Source organism: Hyperolius riggenbachi, chromosome 1, assembly GCF_040937935.1.
Source record: "Hyperolius riggenbachi isolate aHypRig1 chromosome 1, aHypRig1.pri, whole genome shotgun sequence".
In the NCBI taxonomy this organism is placed as follows: Eukaryota; Metazoa; Chordata; class Amphibia; order Anura; family Hyperoliidae; genus Hyperolius; species Hyperolius riggenbachi.
In genome coordinates, this window is record NC_090646.1 from 381,072,727 (window position 1) to 381,095,944 (window position 23,218).

Genomic DNA, 23,218 nt, shown 5'->3' on the forward strand with positions numbered 1-23,218 from the left:
TCACATCCAGTGCAGGTCCGTGTCCTTCATTGTTGTGATATGAGGGTCCTTCCTCAGATGTGTCAGCATGAACTGCCCCATTCTAATGAGGTTTGTAGTAGAGGACTCCAGATCCAGTTCCTCATCAAGGGCAACATCATCCACCACGGTTTGTTTCCCCCAGCCACGGACAAGACCAGGGGCCCCCAAAAGGTGAGAAGTTTTCAGGTAAGACTACCCTTCTTGCTGTTCCTCAAGAAAGCCACCATCCACATCCCCTGACTTCTCTTCAGACTCCTCCCTGCCCCAAGTACAGCAGATGATGGCATATCACCCTCGCCAATTTGCAACAGCATGAACTCTTCCTCCTCTTCACACTACCGCTCATCCACAGCCTTGTCAAGGACACGTTGCAGAGCACACTCCAGAAAAAAAGATGTACAGAATAAGATCACTGATGGTGCCTTTGCTGAGACCAGATTAGTGGGCTCCTTGTGAGGATTCATCATCAGTCTGCCAGTATCGTGTTGCCATGGGTAAAAATAACCCATCTAGCCACAGACTATCCTATTGCACACAGGTACTCATTAACTGAATGTTGTTGCTTGTACAGCAGATCCAACATAAGCAACATAAAATTTTCACGGGGGGGGGGGGGGGGGGGGTTGGAAGCGTAAGCGGGGGGATTTGCTGGCGCTATGGTGTTTCAAAGGCATTTTTTATTGCCGCTAAATGGCAGCAAGGCGAGCCATGGCCGTGTAGGATCGATAGAAATGTCCAGCCACGTCCCTGGTCTGCTTTCAGACGTCCTGGAATTCGGGTTACTTGTCCACAAAACATTGCACAATCAGATTTAACAGGTTTGAGGCAATTTGCCCATTTTTAGTGCAGACACCAGATTGGTACCGTTGTCACAGATAATGTTTTCAATTGAGATTATATGGGTTCAGCCACTGATCGGCCTGTGCCTGCAGAGCGGACAGCAGTGCATTTCCAGTGTGGCTTTTTGCTTCCAGGCATAATATCTGCAACTCAACATGAGACCGTCGTACCTGCATAATAGAACACACTTTAGAGAGCTTGGGTGCCACAATGGAAGGGGAGGGCACTGCAGAAGTGGAAGACTCAGTCAAGAAAGAGACTGCAGAGGAGGTGTAGGAGCAGAAGAAGAGGCTAGCCTTCCTGTAATCCATGGCAGTGCCACTGACTGCACTTTACAGCCATGCATTCCTTCTTTCCCCACCATTACCACCATGCTTATCCATTGGGCAGTGACGGTTATGTACATTCCCTGCCCATGTTTTGAAAACCAGGTGTCAATGGTCAGGTGGACCTTGGCCCTAACCCCTAACACTGTGTGCCAGAGATATGGTCATCTGCCTCTGTACATGCAGGTACAGGTCTGATATGCCCATCTGTGAAAAATATCTTCTTCCCGGTACCTGCCACTGCACTGCTGTGATACCTACAATTTTTAAAGCCCTTTGATTCAACCGTTCGGTATGGGAAAAACTGGCAGCTTCCAGTTCTGACAAGCCAAGCCAGCAGTCAACCTTTTAACAAGGGGCTACTAGGCAACAACATTATTTTCTCATCCAACATATGTGGGACATATAGTTGATTCTGTGGCACAGTGGCAATAACCATGAAGCGGGCAGGCTGGATGGTGGAGTGGAGGAAAACTGGGAATGAGGGAGAGGAGGGGGGAGGCAGAAGGTGGAACACAAGGAGGCTCGCTTTTGCTTTGAGTGCTTCTTTCTTTAGTGGCTTCCCGCCACAGGACTTTGTGATGGAACTCCAGGTGCCTTCTCAGTGAAGTTGTTCCTGCGTGGGAGCTGGTCTTCCCATGACTAATTTGCTGGTGATATAGGATGCAGATGTCTTTTGAATTATCAGTGGCACACACACAGAAGTAGGTCCATACTAAAAAGCCTTGTAGAGCGGTCCAGTACTGCTAGTAGTGAGCGGACATGCTGTCTGGCTGACCCCAGGTGATGTCACACTCTGCTGATTGCTTCCTGTCCCCTGCGACTGCTCCCTGCTTCCTACCCTTTTCCTTACTCTCTGAGGCTCTGTGTCTCCCTCTGAATTCTCCTGCTACTGTTCCTCACTTGTGGGCACCCATGTGGTATACATTACAACATCATCATCATCATCCCTATCACTTACACTTTCCAGCTCAATGTAGGCTGCAGCACCAGGGACATTACACCTTGTAGTGACCTTGGTACTGTCTTTTGCATGTCTGACTTCCTTCTCTATTCCTTCATCAGATAGCAAGAACGCTGGTGCTTCACTTAGTTCCATCATCGCCTAGGGAAATAGCTCTTCTGAGCAATCCAATTCATCTGGAGGGGCTGTGGTGGTGGAGGTGGTGTTGGTGTTGACCATAGTAGAGGAGGATATGGAGGGTGCGGGAATGTGGAACGCTGGCAGCAATAAGTGAGCCAGTCGACCACCTCTTCTGTGTTTTGGTAAGTAAGCTGTTTTTTTCTGGAGAAAATCACATATGCAACGGCTATGTGATGACACACTGCCATGACCCCTAGTACCTCTGCACTTTGGCCTGCCTCTGCCTGTTATGTTTGTAATATAACCGTGATGTGCAACTGGGTTTCTCATAATGTCACCTGGGTTTCCCGTAATGTCAGCACAGCAGCAGTGACACTTTTTTTTAATGAAATAAATTAGATGCTTGCAGGGGTGATGATAGTAATATAACACACTTGTGCACTGTAAACATACTAACGTGCAACTGGGTTACTCACAATTCAGATAACAACAACAAAATGTAAATGCTTGCAGGGGTGATGATGGCAATTTAACACACCAGTGCATGGTAAACGCACTAACGTGCAACTGGGTTTATTACAATGTCTGCACAGACGAAGTGACACCCCATTTTTTATTTCAGATTACAGTGAAATAATGTAAATGCTCGTAGGTGTGATGATGGCAATATAACACACTAGTGCATGGTAAATGCAGTGACACTGTATGTGGGTGTATTTGGCGTGGTGTATCTAAGCTACCACACCACAGACAACAACAACATAAATATGACAGTGTGGTCAGGATCAGTCCTTTTTGAGGACTATTGTGGTAAATAGTGGTGAAATTCAAGGAGCAGAGCATCTACAAGCAGCTACAGAAGCAATGGCAGTGAAACACACTTATACAGCCTATCTAACTGTCCCTCTTATTCTGCTGCAACAGCCAGCAGCTTCTCTCCCACTGACTACAGGCAGAGTGAAAATGGGTGTCAGGATTGTGCCTTTTATGGAAGGGTGTCTGAATGGACTATGTGACTTCTGGGTGAAGGGTCAAAAATGGCTTCATAGAAAAAAATAGGGAAGCCACAAACGGCCAATGCAGTTTGTGTTACTTGCGAACGGGCGAGCAGTGACCTGTTGCTGGGAACTGTTCACTGGTAAACGTGTTCTGCATCCCTATTCTGAACCAATTTTTTTTTTATTGAATTTAGCCTCTGAGAGGTCAAATAATGCACTTATGCAATTATAATTATAAATACAGTGGAAAATATATAAGGGACAACATGTTGCAACAGTAGCTACAATGCACTTTTAAGGGACTTCAAAAAGTGTTGACACAAATGAAAATCAGACATAGAAGTATGAAAGTGACCCTTTGCTTTGGACACCATAGTGAAAGAAAGAAAGTATACCAGCCTTCATTTGTCTATGCATTATTCTATCAGTCATCTGTAAAAGATCCGTGTCAGACGAGGGCACACAGAGATTTTCAGGCTTTGATGAAGTTATGCTTTCACAGTAAACTACACAAAAGCATTAACTTGCTGAACCTAATGGAACCAGTAATTCCAACTGCATTTCCTGCTTACAGAGTCATAAGTAGAAGATTTAGTCAACAAGCTCATGTCGTAAGATATTTACAAGCTTGCATTACACTATTGAATTTTCCAATTGATAGTGTGATAGTTGACATAATGCACAATTATGAGAGTGGTAATGTGATTTTAATGGGACACATGAAATTAACATTTCAGGACGCAGTCCCTTTTTCATGACATTGATTTCTTCTTTCTTCCCATTAAAATGGCACTTAACAGAAGTCATTACATTATTGCCCATTCACTCTACTTTAATTCAGTATTTTGTGCCATCACTACTTCTTATCAACAAGTTCTAACCTAATGAAGTCTGTATTATGACACTTACTGACCCTGGCTGCCTTTGTTGTTGTGTACTTTTACATCACTGCCAGATCATTTGCTTGGTGATATTGTCTTTCTTTCCTTTAAAGCATAATTGCAGTTCATAGAACTTTGGGTACACCAAAAACACATTAGCAAACCATCTCCACTCAGACATTGAAGAGTTAACATCTGAATACATTAAACAATAAAAGTGTTGTAATACTACATAAATGTAACACTGACACTAAATAACTAAAACTACAGCAAATAAAACTTAACAAAATAATTATTTGCAAATATGTTTTCCCATTTCTCCTACAATGCTACAGAAGAATTAAACATATTATATATATATTCCGTTCATACAAATATTATTTGTAATTACAATAACTTGTATTTTAAAATTGTATGTGCAGTACCAATCCTATACAATAAAATGCAAGTGTCCCTGCGTCATCAACTGAATGGTTGTGTGTCCTTGACTTTTTTGTACTGAGCATTTGCGCAGCCAGGGCAGTTAGGACACAGGGCCGGATCTGACCGTTTGCTGTGTGTGGTTCACAGAGGTTCTCATTGCATTGTGGGAAATAACAGCTTTTTCCAACTGCCAAGCAAGCGGCTCCCTGTGTGCATATACTTCAGACAATGGTGGGGAACTAGCAAACGGGACGTGTATGTGCACGCATTGCGGGGTGTAGCGGCTGTGACCTAGCGCCTGTTTTTTAACGGGCAGGCCTTTTTACTAGTGCTAAATAAAACATAAGCGAACATAGAAACGAGTCTCATATTTTGATTTGCAGTTTAATGGCATAATTTTTAAGATTGCATCAGACTGTCACAGCTGCTGTTTAAAATCCACACTCTGTCTTATTTAACTGAAAAAGAAACAGAAGTAATGATCCTTTGAACTTGCCTGCTCTAAAACTTTATTATCTGTCTTCTCATTGACAGATAACATCCTTTTAGCTTCTAATTACTTTTAGGAAACTAAACTTGACAAGCTGCTCTTCAAGCTGTTTTGCATAGATTACAACTCCAGTTGTCTAAATCTCGCTGTACTAGAAAGCAGAAAGGGAATTTAAACATTTCCTTAGTAGGGCTAGTATTGTATGCACCTACAGTATGTTTATCTCATAATATCACATGCCACTTCAGGTATGCTTTAAAGTACCCCTGAACCAGTTTTTAAATGATATATTTATGCTTTAGTTGTGGTGCTGTGACAATATGTAACAGCACCATCCTCCCTCTTCAGCACCCCCCTCCCCCCCCCCCCTTGGTGTACCCACTCTGCCAGCCATAGATGATGGGCGGGGAGGAAGTGTCAGTACTTCCTCTTCTCTGCCCGTCCTTAGTCCCGCCCCCACCACTCACCACTAATGGTTCCTATGTTCTGTTACTGTAAACAGCACACTGTGGAGCTGTGCTGTGTGTGTTCTTGTGGTAATTAAGGTCAGAACGGTATTGTACTAATAGCTGTATTAGTACACTATCGTACTGACCTTAATTACCACAAGCCCACACACAACGCAGCTCCCCAGCACACTGTGTGCAGTAACAGAACATATGAACCATTAGCAGCAAGTGAAGGAAGTACTGAAACTTCCTCCCCGCCCACCATCGACATTCTGCTTTAGTCAAATATTGCAGCTGAGCAGAGCGGGGGTCACAGGGGACGCTGGAGGGGGTGGAAGGTGGAATTTCATGTTAGAAATGAATTCTAGTGTTTTGGAATAAACACTCAAGCAAAAATCAGCTTATCTGCACTCAACAGTCCTGTGGGGAAGGACTTTTTAACAGTGATCGCTGTGAGCCAATCACATTGGCTTACATTGATAGATAGCTTCAGGAGCCAATGAAAGCGGTTCCTGACTGGCTGACAGCACTCTGCCATCATAGAGACAACAGAGAGAGGGCACTGCATCGATGGGATAGCATTGTGATCGGCGAGAGCGGTGGGTATGTGCGGTGATTCCACAGGAGACGCCATTTTCTGGTACCAGCGGTCTCTGTTTCTTGAGCGGCCACAGACTGCTTTTACACTAAGGCTGCTTACACACCAAGACGTTACAGGCGCACGTTAGTGCACCTGTAACGCTCCCCCAACGCACAGCAATGTAACACAAGTGGGCTGTTCACACAGCCCACGTTGCGTTACATGTAACGCTGCACGTTCTCCGCAAAGTGCAGCATGCTACGGCATTGGAGCGGCTATAGCGGCGTTAGACTGTTTGCACATGCGCAGTGGGGGGCGGAGAGGAGGCGGGGAGAGCCAGCTACAGTAGCCGTGCACATGGCTACTTAATATTGACTGCACTGGTGGGCACTGATTGGCCGGCGGGACCACGTGATGCGGAGTGTCTCGCTCCGCATCACGTGGTCCCGCTGGCCAATCAGCGCCACTCTGGGAGACATTATAGGAATCGAGCCGCCTAACGCGGCTCACTCTACCGTCGGCTCTTGCAGCACCATACGTTGTGTTAGGTGCACGTTATGCGACCTTAACGTGGCACCTAACGCAACGTCTTGGTGTGCAAGAAGCCTTAGGGTTAAAAATTGGCAGGTGTTTGGAAAGTTTTGACACCTTTTTGAAAGAAATTGTGGCTGCAAATATGCCCTGAAGGTTTTTGAAGTTTTGTCTGCCATTAAACTCAAAAGGAGTCCACCACTGTTCAATAACATTCACAGATTCACAGACACATTTGCAAAGGTACACAAACATTTGTTCACAATGTTTGTCCTTCACTACTGCTACTCTTCTCATACTCTAAAGCAATGACCGAGAACAAGTATCCATTTCAGGTGTTCTGAGTCTGACTTATTTCAGGCGCGTATTCATGAAACTAGTAAAAATAAAAAGATCAGTAAAACAGACAGTCAAAATGCTTTGTTTAAAGGGATATAGATATGACATGATAGGGTCAGTTTAATGTAAGGACATTTTACGTTTGCTAAAGGACTGCTTGTGCTTGCAAGACAGACTGTGAAGTTTAAATTAGACAAAAAAGAAATGTTAGCTGCGTATGTCAAAATTGAATCATCCTTTTTTAAAAAATACTATTTCTTAACATATTGTTCAAACTCACAAAAATCCAATTACTTTCCAATATGTTATTTCAATGCTTTTTCTGCACAGGCCTCTTGCTGTATTGTGTGAAGCTGGCTGAAGGATGAAGGAGGAAGCTTGATTCCTGCACTTTAACTCGACATGCTATATGATAATGCTGCCTTTTTTTGCTACACTTTAACGGGAGAGGAAGACAAAGGAGTGTTTATCACACCTCAAACGACATTTGCAAAATACATGGTGCCATTTGTATGGCACTTTCGATTTCTATTTCTGTTACGGCATTGTTATCTTAATGTGTTGCAATAAAAAGACTCAACAAGTCTATTCTGATGCTGAAAGTGGAATTTGTGTTTTGCATTGTCAAAATTTGTGATAATAAACATCTTGCTCGCGCTCTATGTAAATTTACTCAATACAACTCCTTTTGTATCGGTTAAATAAAATTCTTAAAGCACTTGCAGATTACTCTGGAAAAAATGCATTGTTGGCTGTACAGTTATAATGTAAAGAAAAGTGGACCTGTATAAGCTTTCATTCAAATCCATTAACAGTAAATATATTATGGGCCTGATCTACTAACATTCCAGAAATCCGCAAATAAGGAAAAATCCTGATCCTGGATTAACTGAGCAAAACCAGCCTGTGATGCTATATACAGAATGCCATGGAACTCAGCTACAAGGGGGCAGGGCTGCGTGCCCGGCTCCTGGGGCTCAGGGACGACTTGAAAACTAAAAAAACAGCAAGTTGTTATAACTTTTCACCCAGAGAAGATACATGTAATCTGTAATTTGGTTTTATAGTACATTTAACTTTGTGCAGTGGTGCTTTGCAAGAAGGGAGGATTGCAACTACAGGGGTCAAAGCCAGAGATGAATTAAGATGAGATGAGGCCCTAGGCAAGGACTAGTAGCTTTGGCTCCTCCAGATAGTCCTTTTGGTAATCTAAGATGGAAAAAGGGTCAGAGAAGGTGGGACACCCAATGGGTCCCAGGCACCTGCCTAGGTTTCTGTAACGATTGGTGTCAGCACACAGAGAGAATCTGATTATTGGTGATCTGCAGTATCACCAAGAATACAGATCTATACCTGATTATGGATGATCTGCAGAATCACCAATAATACAGATATAGTGCTAACCTCTGGACACCTCTAAATATATATAGTGAGTGTTTGGTGTAACAGTATGACTTTGAGTAACCCACCTGATAAGCAGGTGGCCCTAGGCAGTACAGGAGGTACTGCTATAGAGAGTACAAAAACCTTCCAGCAGCCTGAGACTCTCCAAGGGGTGGAGTCAGGCTGAAGGTAGGAAGGACCAGAGAGTGAGTGACACCTGGAGGTGGATGTCACTGACTGATCTGGAGACTATCTCTTTAGTGGAGCGAGATAGCTCTCGAGGTCGGGCAAGCCAGGTCGGCAACACACGGACAGACAAAGTACAAAGACAGAAGACAGAGCAGGCAGGGTTTGGCAACGGAATATCAGATATGCGTGGTACCGAATCAGAGAGAAGAGGGATAGTCAGGAAAGCAACAGGTCATTACAAATATCAAACAATGCCTAGTCTTGGGTGTGAGGTCCATGGTCTCTACATCCTGGAACTAGTCTGAAGTATAACAGAATGATAACACAAGTTGCCTAGTCTTGGGTGTGAGGTCCGTGGTCTCTACACCCTGGAACAAGTCTGATGTATAACAGAATGATAACACAAGTAATCTGGCTCAGTGTGAATTCCCAGGTCCTCCTGGTTCAAACACACTGTTGGATCTGACTAAGGTCTGAGTGCTTCCACGTAGTGTTTGCAACGGCAGACAATTTGAGAGTGGCCAGCAGTAACCATTACCATATATAGAGCAGTGCTCTCTGGCGCCACCCTTAAGTGATCAACCAATGGTTACCAGCTCTGAGGTCAGCTGACCGGCCTGGTCAGCTGATCCCCCCTTGGCCATCATAAAAGTTCTGCCTTTCAGCGTGCGCGCGCGTATTCCTAAACCTGTGTGAACTAACAGACTCAGCCACACCAGATGCACGCTGATGCGTGCAAACCGCCGCACTGGACGCGGAACCCACCGCCTTGCTGTCAGTACATGCGGCGGCTTTTCCGCGTTCTGCCATGTTACCAGACGCACGTTTCCGCGTGCAGACCGCCACGTTGGACGCGGAATCAGCTGCCTCACAGTCAGCACACGAGGCGGCTTTTCCGCGTTCTCTCACAGTACCCCCCCCCCCTGAGGAGTGGACTCTGGACATCTCCTACCCGGCATTCCAGGATGCAAGTTATGGAATTCCTTTTTTAACTCCTCCGCGTGCATACGACAGTCTGGCACCCAAGTTTTCTCCTCTATGCCATACCCCTTCCAGTGAACCAAACACTGCACGGAGTTCTGCACAAGCCGTGAGTCCAGAATCTTCTCAATTTCATACTCAGGTTGGTCATCAATCAACACAGGGGGGGAGGGGAGCATAATCCACGTGCACTGCCGGCTTGAGCAAGGACACATGAAATGATCTCACACCTCGCATGCTGGTAGGGAGATCAATGGCATAAGTGACATTATTGATTTTCCTGGTCACTGGAAAAGGACCCACAAATCTAGGACCTAACTTGGGTGACAGTTGCTTTAGAGCCAAATGTCGCGTGGACACCCAGACCAAGTCTCCTGGAAGAAATTCCCATTCTATGGAACGTCTCTTGTCAGCTGTTTTTTCTGGTTCTGAAAAGCCCTCCCCAGATTTCTTTCAACCATTCCCCAAATCTGTTTCAAAGACTTCGGCCAGTTCTCCAGTGCTGGAAACGAAGTAGAGGCCACTGGCAATGGGGTGAACTTAGGTAACCTTCCCATCACCACCTGAAATGGGGAAAATCCTGAGGAGGAACTCTTCAGATTGTTGTGTGCAAATTCTGCAAACGGCAAAAATTTGACCCAGTCGGTTTGTGCATCTGCAACATAACATCTCAGAAATTGTTCAAGAGACTGGTTCGTTCTTTCGGTCTGGCCATTGGTCTGTGGGTGGTAGCCTGATGAGAAAGAAAGCTCCATGTCTAACTGATGGCAGAATGCCCTCTAAAACTTGGACACAAATTGGACTCCCCAATCTGACACTATATTTTCCGGAATGCCATGCAGCCGAAAAATATGCTGGATGAAGAGATCGGCCAATTCTTGGGCCGAGGGGAGTCCTTTCAGGGGGACAAAATTGGCCATCTTACTGAATCGATCGACTACCACCCAAATTACCGTCATGCCCTCAGACCTGGGGAGCTCGCCCACAAAATCCATGGACAAATGGGTCCATGGTTCACTCGGGACTGGCAGAGGCCGCAATGTTCCAACAGGTGCCTGACGGGAGGGTTTGCTCCTAGCACACACTGCACATTCCCTCACATATTCCTTGCAGTCAGTTGCCAATGACGGCCACCAAGCACATCTAGCAATGAGATCCTGAGTTCTCGTGGCCCCAGGATGCCCAGCATTCTTGTGGGAATGGAACAGCTGCAATATTTGTAGGTGAAAAGGCAATGGTACAAACATGACCCCCTCAGGCTTCCCCTCTGGTACATCTTGTTGGAACGGACCCAAAGTGACTGTCCAGTCTTTCCAGGTCTCAGTGGCAGCCAGAACCATCTTCTGAGGAACACTGGTTTCTGGGTCTGAGGGCTGTGCTGTCTCGGGCTCAAAACATCTGGATAAGGCATCAGCCTTGATGTTATTACTACCAGGGGTATACGTGATTACAAATCTGAATCTTGAGAAAAATAATGACCACCGGGCCTGTCGGGGGCTAGGTCTCTTAGCGCCTTCAATGTACTCCAAATTCTTGTGGTCAGTGTAAACAGTAATGGTATGTTCTGCTCCTTCTAGCCAATGCCGCCATTCTTTAAAAGCCAATTTGATGGCTAGAAGTTCCCTATTGCCTATATCGTAGTTTTTCTCTGCGGGTGAAAACCTACGGGAGAAATAGGCACGAGGATGCAGCTTTCCCTGCAAACCAGAACGCTGAGACAGCACAGCCCCTACCCCTACCTCTGAGGCATCTACCTCCACGATAAAGGGAAAGGTGATGTCAACATGTCTCAGTATGGGTGCAGAACAGAACAGTTTCTTCGGTGTGGAGAAAGCAGCATGGGCCTCAGGGGACCAGTGGTGAGTATCTGCCCCTTTCTTGGTGAGACTGGTGAGAGGTGAAATCACCGTAGAGTACCCCTTTATGAACCTCCTATAGTAGTTGGCGAACCCCAGGAATCTCTGGAGAGCTTTCAGTCCTACAGGTTGGGGCCACTCCAAGACAGCTGAAACTTTTCCAGGGTCCATAGAGAGGCCAGAGGTCGAATTTATGTACCCCAGAAAGGCGACAGAGGTCACTTCGAAAATGCACTTCTCCAATTTAGCATACAGCATATTTTGTCTTAACTTTCGTAACACAAACTTAACATGTTTCCTGTGTTCTGAGAGGTTGGACGAGATAATTAGTATGTCGTCTAAATATACCAAGATGAATTTGCCCAATACTTCTCTGAAAACCTCATTAATCAGCTCTTGGAAGACGGCCAGGGCGTTACACAACCTGAAGGGCATCACTAGGTACTCGTAATGCCCGTCGGGCTTGTTAAAGGCCGTCTTCCATTCATCACCGTCCCTGATACACACAAGGTTGTATGCACCCCTTAAATTCAGCTTCGAGAAAATCTTAGCATTGGTGACCTGGGTAAATAAATCGTCTATTAGGGGCAGAGGATAACGGTTCTTTACTGTAATCTTATTTAAGCCCCGATAATCAATGCATGGACGGAGGCCTCCATCCTTCTTTTTCACAAAAAAGAACCCGGCCCCTGCTGGGGACCGAGAAGGACGAATAAAACCCTTAGCTAAATTTTCTCGGATGTATTCTTGCATGGCTAATTTCTCTGGCCCAGATAAATTGTAGAGATGACCTCTAGGGGGCATACAACCAGACCTGAGATCAATGGGGCAATCAAAAGGACGGTGTGGAGGAAGTTTATCGGCTGACTTGGGACAAAACACATCTGCAAATTCTGAATACTGATCTGGCAATCCCTCCATGTGAATCTTGGTTTTACCCAAGGTTACCTTCGCTAGACAATGATGATAACAATGGGTAGACCAGCTCGTTAGCTGACCTGTAGCCCAATTGATCTGAGGCGAGTGAAGTTGTAACCATGGCATACCAAGAATGATCGTGGAGGTTGTCATTCGCAACACCTAAAACTGTAAACTCTCTTTATGTAACACCCCTACCGTAACCCTCAACTCTGGGGTCTGAGACAGAGGGTGGTTACTCTGCAGAGGGGAGTCATCCACTGCAGTGACCAGAATCTGTTGCTTCAATGGGGAAATTGGAATCCCCAATTTCTTAGCAAATTCATAATCCATAAAGTTGGCTGCTGAGCCAGAGTCAATGAAGGCCTCAGTGATCTCTGTCTTATCCTTCCAAGATATAGTACAAGGGAGGAGCAAACGTTTATCATCTAGAGGTAATGACTGCGCGCCTAGGGCATTACCTCCGACTACACCTAGGCGGCAGCGTTTCCCGACTTTTTGGGACAATTCTGCACTCTATGACCCCCCTCTGCACAGTATAGACCAGGGGTCTGCAACCTTTAAGACATAAAGAGCCACTTGGACCCGTTTCCGAAAAGAGAAAAAAACTGGGAGCCGCAAAACCATATGCACAAATCGTTAGCAGATATGACCCCCATATGCACAATCCTTCAGCAGATATAACCCCCATATGCACAAATTGTTAGCAGATATGACCCCCATATGCACAATCCTTCAGCAGATATGACCCCCATATGCACAAATCGTTAGCAGATATGACCCCCATATGCACAAATCGTTAGCAGATATGACTCCCATATGCACAAATCCTTAGTAGATATGACCCCTATATGCACAAATTGTTAGCAGATATGACCCCCATATGCACAAATCGTTAGCAGATATGACCCCCATATGCACAAATCGTTAGCAGATATGACCCCCATATGCACAATCCTTCAGCAGATCTGACCCCCATATGCACAATCCTTCAGCAGATCTGACCCCATATGCACAATCCTTCAGCAGATCTGAAAAAAAAAAACATTTACTCACCTAGTCAGAAGACCTCCTGTCACGATCTCCTCCTGTCCCGACCTCCGGTCCCGACCTTGTGGCGCGCAACTCCCACGATCCTCTTCCTATGTCACGTCCTGCCTGCAGGGCTACGGGAAAATGACCGCCCAAAGCCCTGCACTGCATTGGTCCGGCGGCCTCTCTGATAGGCTGCCGGCCAGCGACAACAGCACACGTCACGCGCGCCGCAGCCACTGACACTGGAGCCGTGGCGAAGATGAAAAAGATCCGCATGCGGCTCCGGAGCCCCGGGTTGCTGACCCCTGGTATAGACAGAGCTGCTCTGTTTCTCTGCGCCTCCGTTCCACCCGGGACAATCTCGACCGACCAATCTGCATTGGTTCTGGTGGAGGTGAAGCGTGTGGAGATGAATCAGATGGAGGCGCAGCGTAGGACACATATCTCACATTGTTCCTACCCCGAGTCTGCCTTTGGTAACGTAAGCGACGGTCAACCCTGACTGCCAACGAAATAGCCTCATCGATAGACTTCGGCTCAGGATGACCCAACATTAGCTCTGAGAGCGCATCTGACAGCCCTGACAAAAAACAGTCTAGAAGCGCAAATGAGCCCCATCTAGCTGAAACTGCCCATTTTCTGAAATCAGCTGTGTAAACTTCCACCGGATCCTGCGGCTGCCGCAAAGTCTTGAGCTTCCGCTCAGCGGTAGAGGCAATGTCCGGATCATCATAAATTATAAAAACATAATTCCTCGTGCTGCTATTCATAAAATGGTATACACATTTCATAAGACAAGCAAAACAGACAAATGATAAGCGCTCAAGGATGCACCTGAATTGTAAGCCATCAGCGGCAATGCAGAGCCCCCTAGGGCTGAATACATGCCTCTAATGCAAAACAGATGCAAAATTATGTGCTAAACTCTAATCTAAAAATTTGAGAGTGAATTTAAAACAGTGAAGGCAGCTAGCCACTAGTATACTTACATTTAATTTTGCACAGTGGGAGACATGGCAGCGCTTTCAAACAAACCTCATACCTGAATGGTTTAACTGGAGCTCTGCTCACCATTGCAGTTAAACCATTCAGGTATGAGGTTTGTTTGAAAGCGCTGCCATGTCTCCCACTGTGCAAAATTAAATGTAAGTATACTAGTGGCTAGCTGCCTTCACTGTTTTAAATTCACTCTCAAATTTTTAGATTAGAGTTTAGCACATAATTATGCATCTGTTTTGCATTAGAGGCATGTATTCAGCCCTAGGGGGCTCTGCATTGCCGCTGATGGCTTACAATTCAGGTGCATCCTTGAGCACTTATCATTTGTCTGTTTTGCTTGTCTTATGAAATGTGTATACCATTTTATGAATAGCAGCACGAGGAATTATGTTTTTATTGCTAGGTTAGAGGTAGGTCTTCCCCAAGGGGGTACGTCACCGCTGTGGGGAAGTCTGTTAGGTCATAATTTGTGCACTAATTATCACTGAAGCTAACACCCCCCTTGGTCTATAGTGATGCAGGGTGTGTAATATAGTCCAGTTTCTGGAGCTCTGCCCACTGGTGCAGCTTAATCACTAATCCCCCCTCCCTCTCTTTGCCTGCAGTGTATGCTGGGTGTGTAATATAGTCCAGTTTCTGGAGCTCTGCTCACCATTGCAGTTAAACCATTCAGGTATGAGGTTTGTTTGAAAGCGCTGCCATGTCTCCCACTGTGCAAAATTAAATGTAAGTATACTAGTGGCTAGCTGCCTTCACTGTTTTAAATTCACTCTCAAATTTTTAGATTAGAGTTTAGCACATAATTTTGCATCTGTTTTGCATTAGAGGCATGTATTTAGCCCTAGGGGGCTCTGCATTGCCGCTGATGGCTTACAATTCGGGTGCATCCTTGAGCGCTTATCATTTGTCTGTTTTACTCATCATAAATTATAGCCATGGCTTTAAAAAATGCCTCAACCGAGGCTAGAGCCTCATTCCCTGGCTGGAGATTATATGCCCAGGTCTGGGAATCCCCTGACAATAGAGTCTTAATAAACGTAATTCTTTGTGCCACGGTTCCTGAAGAATTAGGTCTCAACTCAAAGTACGATAACACTCGATTTATGAAGTTCTGAAAGTCAGATCTATGGCCAGAAAACCTTTCAGGTACAGACATGCGTATGTCTGTGCTAGGAGGAGATCGCACTGTATCCACAGCCGTCTGTAAGGTTTGTGCGGACCCAGACAAGGCATTGATCTGGGTCTGATGATTGTCCAGCACTTGGATGAAATTTTTCACCGAGGTGGTGAGTGCATTCAGACAGCTGTTGAGTGCGTCCATTTGGGTTTGGTCTGCCGTTCTGTAACGATCGGTGTCAGCACACAGAGAGAATCTGATTATTGGTGATCTGCAATATCACCAAGAATACAGATCTATACCTGATTATGGATGATCTGCAGAATCACCAATAATACAGATATAGTGCTAACCTCTGGACACCTCTAAATATATATAGTGAGTGTTTGGTGTAACAGTATGACTTTGAGTAACCCACCTGATGAGCAGGTGGCCCTAGGCAGTACAGGAGGTACTGCTATAGAGAGTACAGAAACCTTCCAGCAGCCTGAGACTCTCCAAGGGGCGGAGTCAGGCTGAAGGTAGGAAGGACCAGAGAGTGAGTGACACCTGGAGGTGGATGTCACTGACTGATCTGGAGACTATCTCTTTAGTGGTAAACATACATATATCCAGGCACATCGCCTCTAGTTAGGACATTAAATAAATTATTAGGGAAAGGGAGGTGCTGAAGGGGGTGTGGCTAGAAACAGAAAAAAATCAATTAACCCTTCGCATAGGTGACTAAGCATAAGAATGCATTCTTCTGTGAACTAAAACCCTGGCTTTTAATTTAGCTGTAGGGATAACAGTTGTGCCTGGATGAGTAAATCTGTGAATGCATTTGTTTGAACATTAGCATGTGAGTGTGCGAAGGGTTAATTGATTTTTTCTATCTCTTTAGTGGAGCGAGATAGCTCTCGAGGTCGGGCAAGCCAGGTCGGCAACACACGGACAGACAAAGTACTAAGACAGAAGACTGATTCGGTATCCAAGGCAGGCAGGGTTTGGCAACGGAATATCAGATATGCGTGGTACCGAATCAGAGAGCAGAGGGATAGTCAGGAAAGCAACAGGTCATTACAAATATCAAACAATGCCTAGTCTTGGGTGTGAGGTCCGTGGTCTCTACACCCTGGAACTAGTCTGAAGTATAAAAGAATGATAACACAAGTTGCCTAGTCTTGGGTGTGAGGTCCGTGGTCTCTACACCCTGGAACAAGTCTGATGTATAACAGAATGATAACACAAGTAATCTGGCTCAGTGTGAATTCCCAGGTCCTCCTGGTTCAAACACACTGTTGGATCTGACTAAGGTCTGAGTGCTTCCACGTAGTGTTCGCAACGGCAGACAATTTGAGAGTGGCCAGCAGTAACCATATATAGAGCAGTGCTCTCTGGCACCACCCTTAAGTGATCAACCAATGGTTACCAGCTCTGAGGTCAGCTGACCTGCCTGGTCAGCTGATCCCCCCTTGGCCATCATAAAAGTTCTGCCTTTCAGCGTGCGCGCGCGTATTCCTAAACCTGTGTGAACTAACAAACTCAGCCACACCAGATGCACGCTGCTGCGTGCAAACCACCACGCTGGACGCGGAACCCGCCGCCTTGCTGTCAGTACATGCGGCGGCTTTTCCGCGTTCTGCCATGTTACCAGACGCACGTTTCCGCGTGCAGACCGCCCGCCACGTTGGACGCGGAATCAGCCGCCTCACTGTCAGCACACTTGACGGCTTTTCCGCGTTCTCTCACAGTTGCTTTGTGGATTAGCCTGCTCTGGGTAAAGCCCCTTGCTTTTGGGATTTACCTTTCTGGCCACCTAAATTGCATGGTAGATGGAGAATTTAATAATTATTCAAAGGGGTGCCATACCTATTTACTATTTATTAATATATACAAAAAAAATATTGATATAATATATTTTTTTATTTCAGGAAAAATGCATGTTTTTACATGTTGCAACAGCAGAGTTGTCATCTATTAAATGATGATTTCTGCAGTCATCGCATAGAGTTGACTGGGAATCAATGTGCCAACGTGTCCTAATGTGCCATTGCAGGTTGCAGGCATGCCTAATTTACCAATTGGGATGTTTCCCATTTATAGATCTCTATAAAAATATTAATGTGTCTATTGAAATTATGTATTAGAATTGTCTTACTTTAAAAGAAAGGTTGATTACCCTGTTGAGGTTTGAGGCATCTGACCCAGTGAGCAACTTAATTTCTTTTTTTTTCAGTCTTTTTTTTCAGTTGTGGAGGTGCTCATTGTTTATGTAGGCATGCAGTAGCTTTTGGCATTATTGTAGTGACCCTAAACTGAGTGTGACCTAGATGCATGCTCTTAAGCTTCCCGCTACATTAACCCTCTGGGCGATACAATTATATCGCCCAGGAGGTGGCGCAGCACTATTATTTTAAATTTTTTATTTTTTAAATCATGTAGCAAGCCCAGGGCTCGCTACACGATAGCCGCAGCGCAGCGGCATCCCCCCCACCCACTCCGATTGCCTTCGGCGATCAGAGTAAGCAGGAAATCCCGTTCAGAACGGGATTTCCTGCTGGGCTTCCCCGGTCGCCATGGTGACGGGGCGGGATGACGTCACTGACGTCATGGACGTCGTGACGTCAGAGGGAGTTCCGATTCACCCCTCAGCGCTGCCTGGCACTGATTGGCCAGGCTGCGCAAGGGGTCGGGGAGGGGGGGGCTGCGCAGCACGGCGGGTAGCGACGGATCGGTGGCGAGCGGTGGCGATCGGAAGTTACACGCAGCTAGCAAAGTGCTAGCTGCGTGTAACAAAAAAAAATTATGCAAATCGGCCAACCAGGGCCGGAGAACTCCACCTGCGCGACATACCCCGAGCTCAGCTCGGGATTATCGCTCAGGAGGTTAATGGATATGTGGAACTGATAGATTCTGCTACAGTGCCTTGCAAAAGTAGTCTCCCCTTGGTATTTTTCATGTTTTGTTGCCTTACAACCTGAAATTAAAATGGATTGTTTGAGAGCTTGCACCATTTCATTGACAGAACATGCCTACAACTTTAAAGTTGTATTGTTTGGTTTATTGTGAAGCAAACAACAAATAGGACAAAACAGCTGAAAACTTCCCTATGCATAACTATTCACCCCATAATCAGTACTTTGTGGAGCTACCTTTTGCTGCAATTGTAACTGCAAGTCACTTTGGATATGTCACTTTGGATATGAGCTCGCCATATCTTGCTACAGTGATTTTTGCCCATTCCTCAGAGCAAAGCTACTCCCGCTCCTTCATGTTGCATGGTTTTTGTCTGTGAACAGCAATCTTCAAGTCTAACCTCAGTCCCTGACTTGTTTGGAGAGCTCCTTGGTCTTTATGGTGTGATGACGCTTGCTTAAGGTTCGTACACACGCTCCATTTGCAGGAACGACGGGTCTGTCGGACCCTCCCACTGGGCGGGCGTTCCAGCGATAGTAGAGCGTGTGTACAGTCTGTCTGCAGACTGATAAGGCTGTTTCTGGGCACGGATCGTTCAGAAACAGTGTTATCAGACTGTACACATGCTCTACTATCGCTGGAACGCCCGCCCAATGGGAGGGTCCGACGGACCCGTCGTTCCTTATAGTAATGCGTGTGTACGCACCTATAGTGGTGCTGAATCCTCTGGGGCATTTCTGAAAATGTATGTTTATGGTGACAGATCATGCAGCACAGGTGGACTTCATTTCACTAATTATGTAACTTTTGAAGGTTGCACCACAATTTTAGGAGTTTCGTGGCAAAGGGGGTAAATACATATGCACATAACAATTTTCAATTTATTGTTGTTTTTTTCAAATCTACTTTTATATACTTTTTCCTCATTTCGCTTAACCAACTTATATATATATATATATATACACACACACACACACACACACACACACACACACACACACACACACACACACACACACACACACACACACACACACACACACACACACACACACACACACGCACACAATTTGGTTTTCATGAGAGGGCTAAAAATCTGCTTGACTGATTTTAACTTTTTTCTTTTCTACTCAAGTAATCTTATCTAACAAAAATACATTTGAAGCATGAAGTATGAAAGAACAGGCATATCAAACTTAAAAAAAATAAATAACAGCCGAAACTGTTTCACTGCCATGACTGTTTCACTGTCATCTTTATTCACCTCCCATACAAGGTAATATTGACCTGCTGAATTTCTTTCCTCTTCCTGGTTGTCAGGGATGCCTGTTTCAGCCTCACACAAATGTTATGTTCTCTTCTCTGGCATCCGGAATAATTATGCAGGAGATGACATTGTCTGACTGAAGTGACAGTGGGATTTATAACTTTGAATTATTAACGCTTACAATGAAAAAAAAATGTGCACAATTCACTTTTATTGTTCTATGCAGTTTCGTATTCCAATACATACTGAAAAATGTTCTTAGTTTTTCTATTGTTTCTTAGTCTCTTGGCAAGCAGTGTGTTGAAAAAGAAGCCATGTGCACATACTTTACTCATATTTTTGGTAAATTGTCATGTGAAACTCCACAAAGAAAAGATGACTGTTGGAAGAAACGTTTCATTGCTTTCCTTTGTATGACCCTCAATAAGTCATTTTATCTAAGACTGTGAAAATAAAGTGTGGAACAAAAGTTTATAAGAAATTTTAACTAAGCCAGAAACTTTCTTTGAACTCAGCTGAGCACTTAAATTCTGTCTTTCTGGTGGTCCGTGGCCTGCATGCAAGGTATCGTATAAAGTGATTTTAGCTTTACTTATACATCCCCCCCAGCAAATTAATAGTGGACCCACATGCTTAACATTTATGATGTAGACAGGCATGGAAAGGCAATAGATACAACAAGTAAAAATATATTGCAGAAACTGGTCGATGTGGCTCAGGGGCGTTTCTAGGGTCCTTGGAGATCGGGGGCACCTGTGGGCACCAGGTGGGGAGGTGCGCGCGCTGCAGCAAAAAAATGGGCGTGGCCATGAGGTGAGTGGGCGTGGTCATGGGTGGGGCCAAATGTACATGAACTTAGCAGCGGTGTAAGCTGATTGGTCAATCACTGACCCCCAATTTTACCATCCCCGTGCAGTAAGTAGGCCAACAGACAATGAATTTTATGAACAGAGCTAAAATTGGCTAATCAAAATTGTATGTGTGTACCAGGCTTTACAGCTAATACTGTACATACTGAAAGTAGCAGGGATCAGCATACAATATAGCTGGTTTACAATCAGTAAAGGCACAGAGTAACACCTTACACTGTACACACTGGAGGTAAATCAGCACACAGTGCAGGCACTAGAGAACAGCGTATAATGTACATACTGTAGGCAGCAGAATTCAGCACACTGCAGCTAGCGTGCCAAAAATATGAGGATCACGTTGTGCGGCATGCTTATCGCACCGCACCGAAAAATGGGTGGGCCATGGACCAGAATATAGGTGTGGTAACGGGTGGAGACAAATTTACATGAACCTAGCAATGGTGGGACATTAGATTATGACAGTGGTGGCGAACCTTTTGGAGGCCGAGTGCCTAAACTGCAACCCAAAAGTCACTTATCTATCGCAAAGTGGCAACAGCAATTTAAACTAAATACTGTACAAACGTTTTAACTCATACATGAACATTATGGAAAATACAAGTTGAGAATAAACTATTAAGATAAACAATTTCATCCATTCCAATCTCCTGAATAATGTATTCAATTTTTTAGAACCTCCCAGTTTTATTTTCTGTTTTAAAAAGCTAAAAAAGTAGGTTTAATGCTATTGTCTCATATAATAAGGATTCACCTTTTCCCATAGTCTTGCAGTTAGCAATCATGTGACCCCCAACAAGACAAATTCAGCAATCATGAGGCCCCCGACAAGACAAATTCAGCAATCGTGTGGGCCCCGACATGACAAATTCAGCAATTGTGAGGCCATCGACATGACAAATTCAGCAATCGTGAGGCCCCCGACATGACAAATTCAGCAATCGTGAGGCCCCCCAACATGACAAATTCAGCAACCATGAGGCCCCCCAACATGACAAATTCAGCAATCATGAGGCCCCCAACAAATCAAGAGGCCCTTAAACAAGACAAATTCAGCAATCATGAGGCCTCCAACAAATCATGAGGCCCCCAACAAGACAAATTCAGCAATCTTGAGGCCCCCAACAAATCATAAAGCTCCCAACAAGACAAATTCAGCAGTCATGAGGCACATAAATAGACAGTATTTCACATAAATAGGCAGAATGCCTCCTTAATATGGTAGCCCCCCAAGTTAGGTAGTGAGTGACAGGGACCCCCAGGTTAGCTAGTGAGTGACAGGCGCCTCCAGTTAGGTAGTGAGTGACAGGGACTCCGATAGTGAGTGACAGGGAGCCCCTTTAGGTAGTGAGTGAGTGACAGGGAGCCCCTTTAGGTAGTGAGTGAGTGACAGGGAGCCCCTTTAGGCAGTGAGTGAGTGACAGGGAGCCCCTTTAGGCAGTGAGTGAGTGACAGGGAGCCCCTTTAGGCAGTAAGTGCCGGGGAGCCCCTTTAGGCAGTGAGTGCCAGGGAGCCCCTTTAGGTAGTGAGTGAGTGCCAGGGAGCCCCTTTAGGTAGTGAGTGAGTGCCAGGGAGCCCCTGTAGGTAGTGAGTGAGTGCCAGGGAGCCCCTTCAGGCAGTGAGTGAGTGCCAGGGAGCCCCTTTAGGCAGTGAGTGAGTGACAGGGAGCCCCTTTAGGTAGTGAGTGAGTGACAGGGAGGCCCTTTAGGTAGTGAGTGAGCGACAGGGAGGCCCTTTAGGTAGTGAGTGAGCAACAGGGAGCCCCTTTAGGCAGTGAGTGAGTGCCAGGGATCCCCTTTAGGCAGTAAGTGAGTGCCAGGGAGCCCCTTTAGGTAGTGAGTGAGTGACATGGAGCCCCTTTAGGTAGTGAGTGAGTGACAGGGAGGCCCTTTAGGTAGTGAGTGAGTGCCAGGGAGCCCCTTTAGGCAGTGAGTGAGTGCCAGGGAGCCCCTTTAGGTAGTGAGTGAGTGACAGGGAGCCCCTTTAGGTAGTGAGTGAGTGACAGGGAGCCCCTTTAGGTAGTGAGTGAGTGACAGGGAGCCCCTTTAGGTAGTGAGTGAGTGCCAGGGAGCCCCTTTAGGTAGTGAGTGAGTGACAGGGAGCCCCTTTAGGTAGTGAGTGAGTGACAGGGAGGCCCTTTAGGTAGCGAGTGAGTGACAGGGAGACCCTTTAGGCAGTGAGTGAGTGACAGGGAGCCCCTTTAGGTAGTGAGTGAGTGAAAGGGAGCCGCCGCTGCTCCCCCCTTACCTCGCAGTCAGCAGACCTCAGGATCAGCGGCGACCCGACCAATACGAGCGGGCGCCGGACGCACCCGCTCTATATGCGGAGGTGATGTCACTTCCGCATATCAGTGCGGGCGATGGGTCCTAGCGCCCGAACGATTGGTCGCTGCCTGATCGAGGTCTGAGTGACGCGGCGGCGGCTGGAGGGAGCCGCGGACAGAGGGGGTGAGCGGCGGGCACCCCTGGGGAAGAGATCCGTGGCACCCCAGGACAGATTGGGGGCACGTGCCCCCCCCCCCCAAAATAGGGCTAGCGACGCCCCTGATGTGGCTCAAGCTGCAGGTGTCTGAAGTCACTTTACAGAAACATTACTGTGGCACCTATTTATGGTGTAATCAAAATGAGAGAACCAATGTTCCCAATACAGAGAGAAATATTTGCTTTGCCTGTGTTGATAACTTACTGAATTCATAAGAGATCCTTTGAACCCATCTTAACCACTTCAGCCTTCAGTGTTTTCTT

The 23,218-nt window shown here is 45.8% G+C and overlaps 1 long non-coding RNA gene across 1 annotated transcript in view; it reads right to left on the minus strand.

Moving 5' to 3' along the window:
- Positions 1-19,610: 19,610 nt before the first annotated feature.
- LOC137551835 (uncharacterized) overlaps positions 19,611-23,218 on the minus strand; it is a 111,916-nt gene continuing 108,308 nt past the window's right edge. Inside the window, exon 4 of the long non-coding RNA XR_011027069.1 lies at positions 19,611-19,741. This is a non-coding gene — a long non-coding RNA (uncharacterized lncRNA). The remainder of the gene's footprint in view (positions 19,742-23,218) is intronic.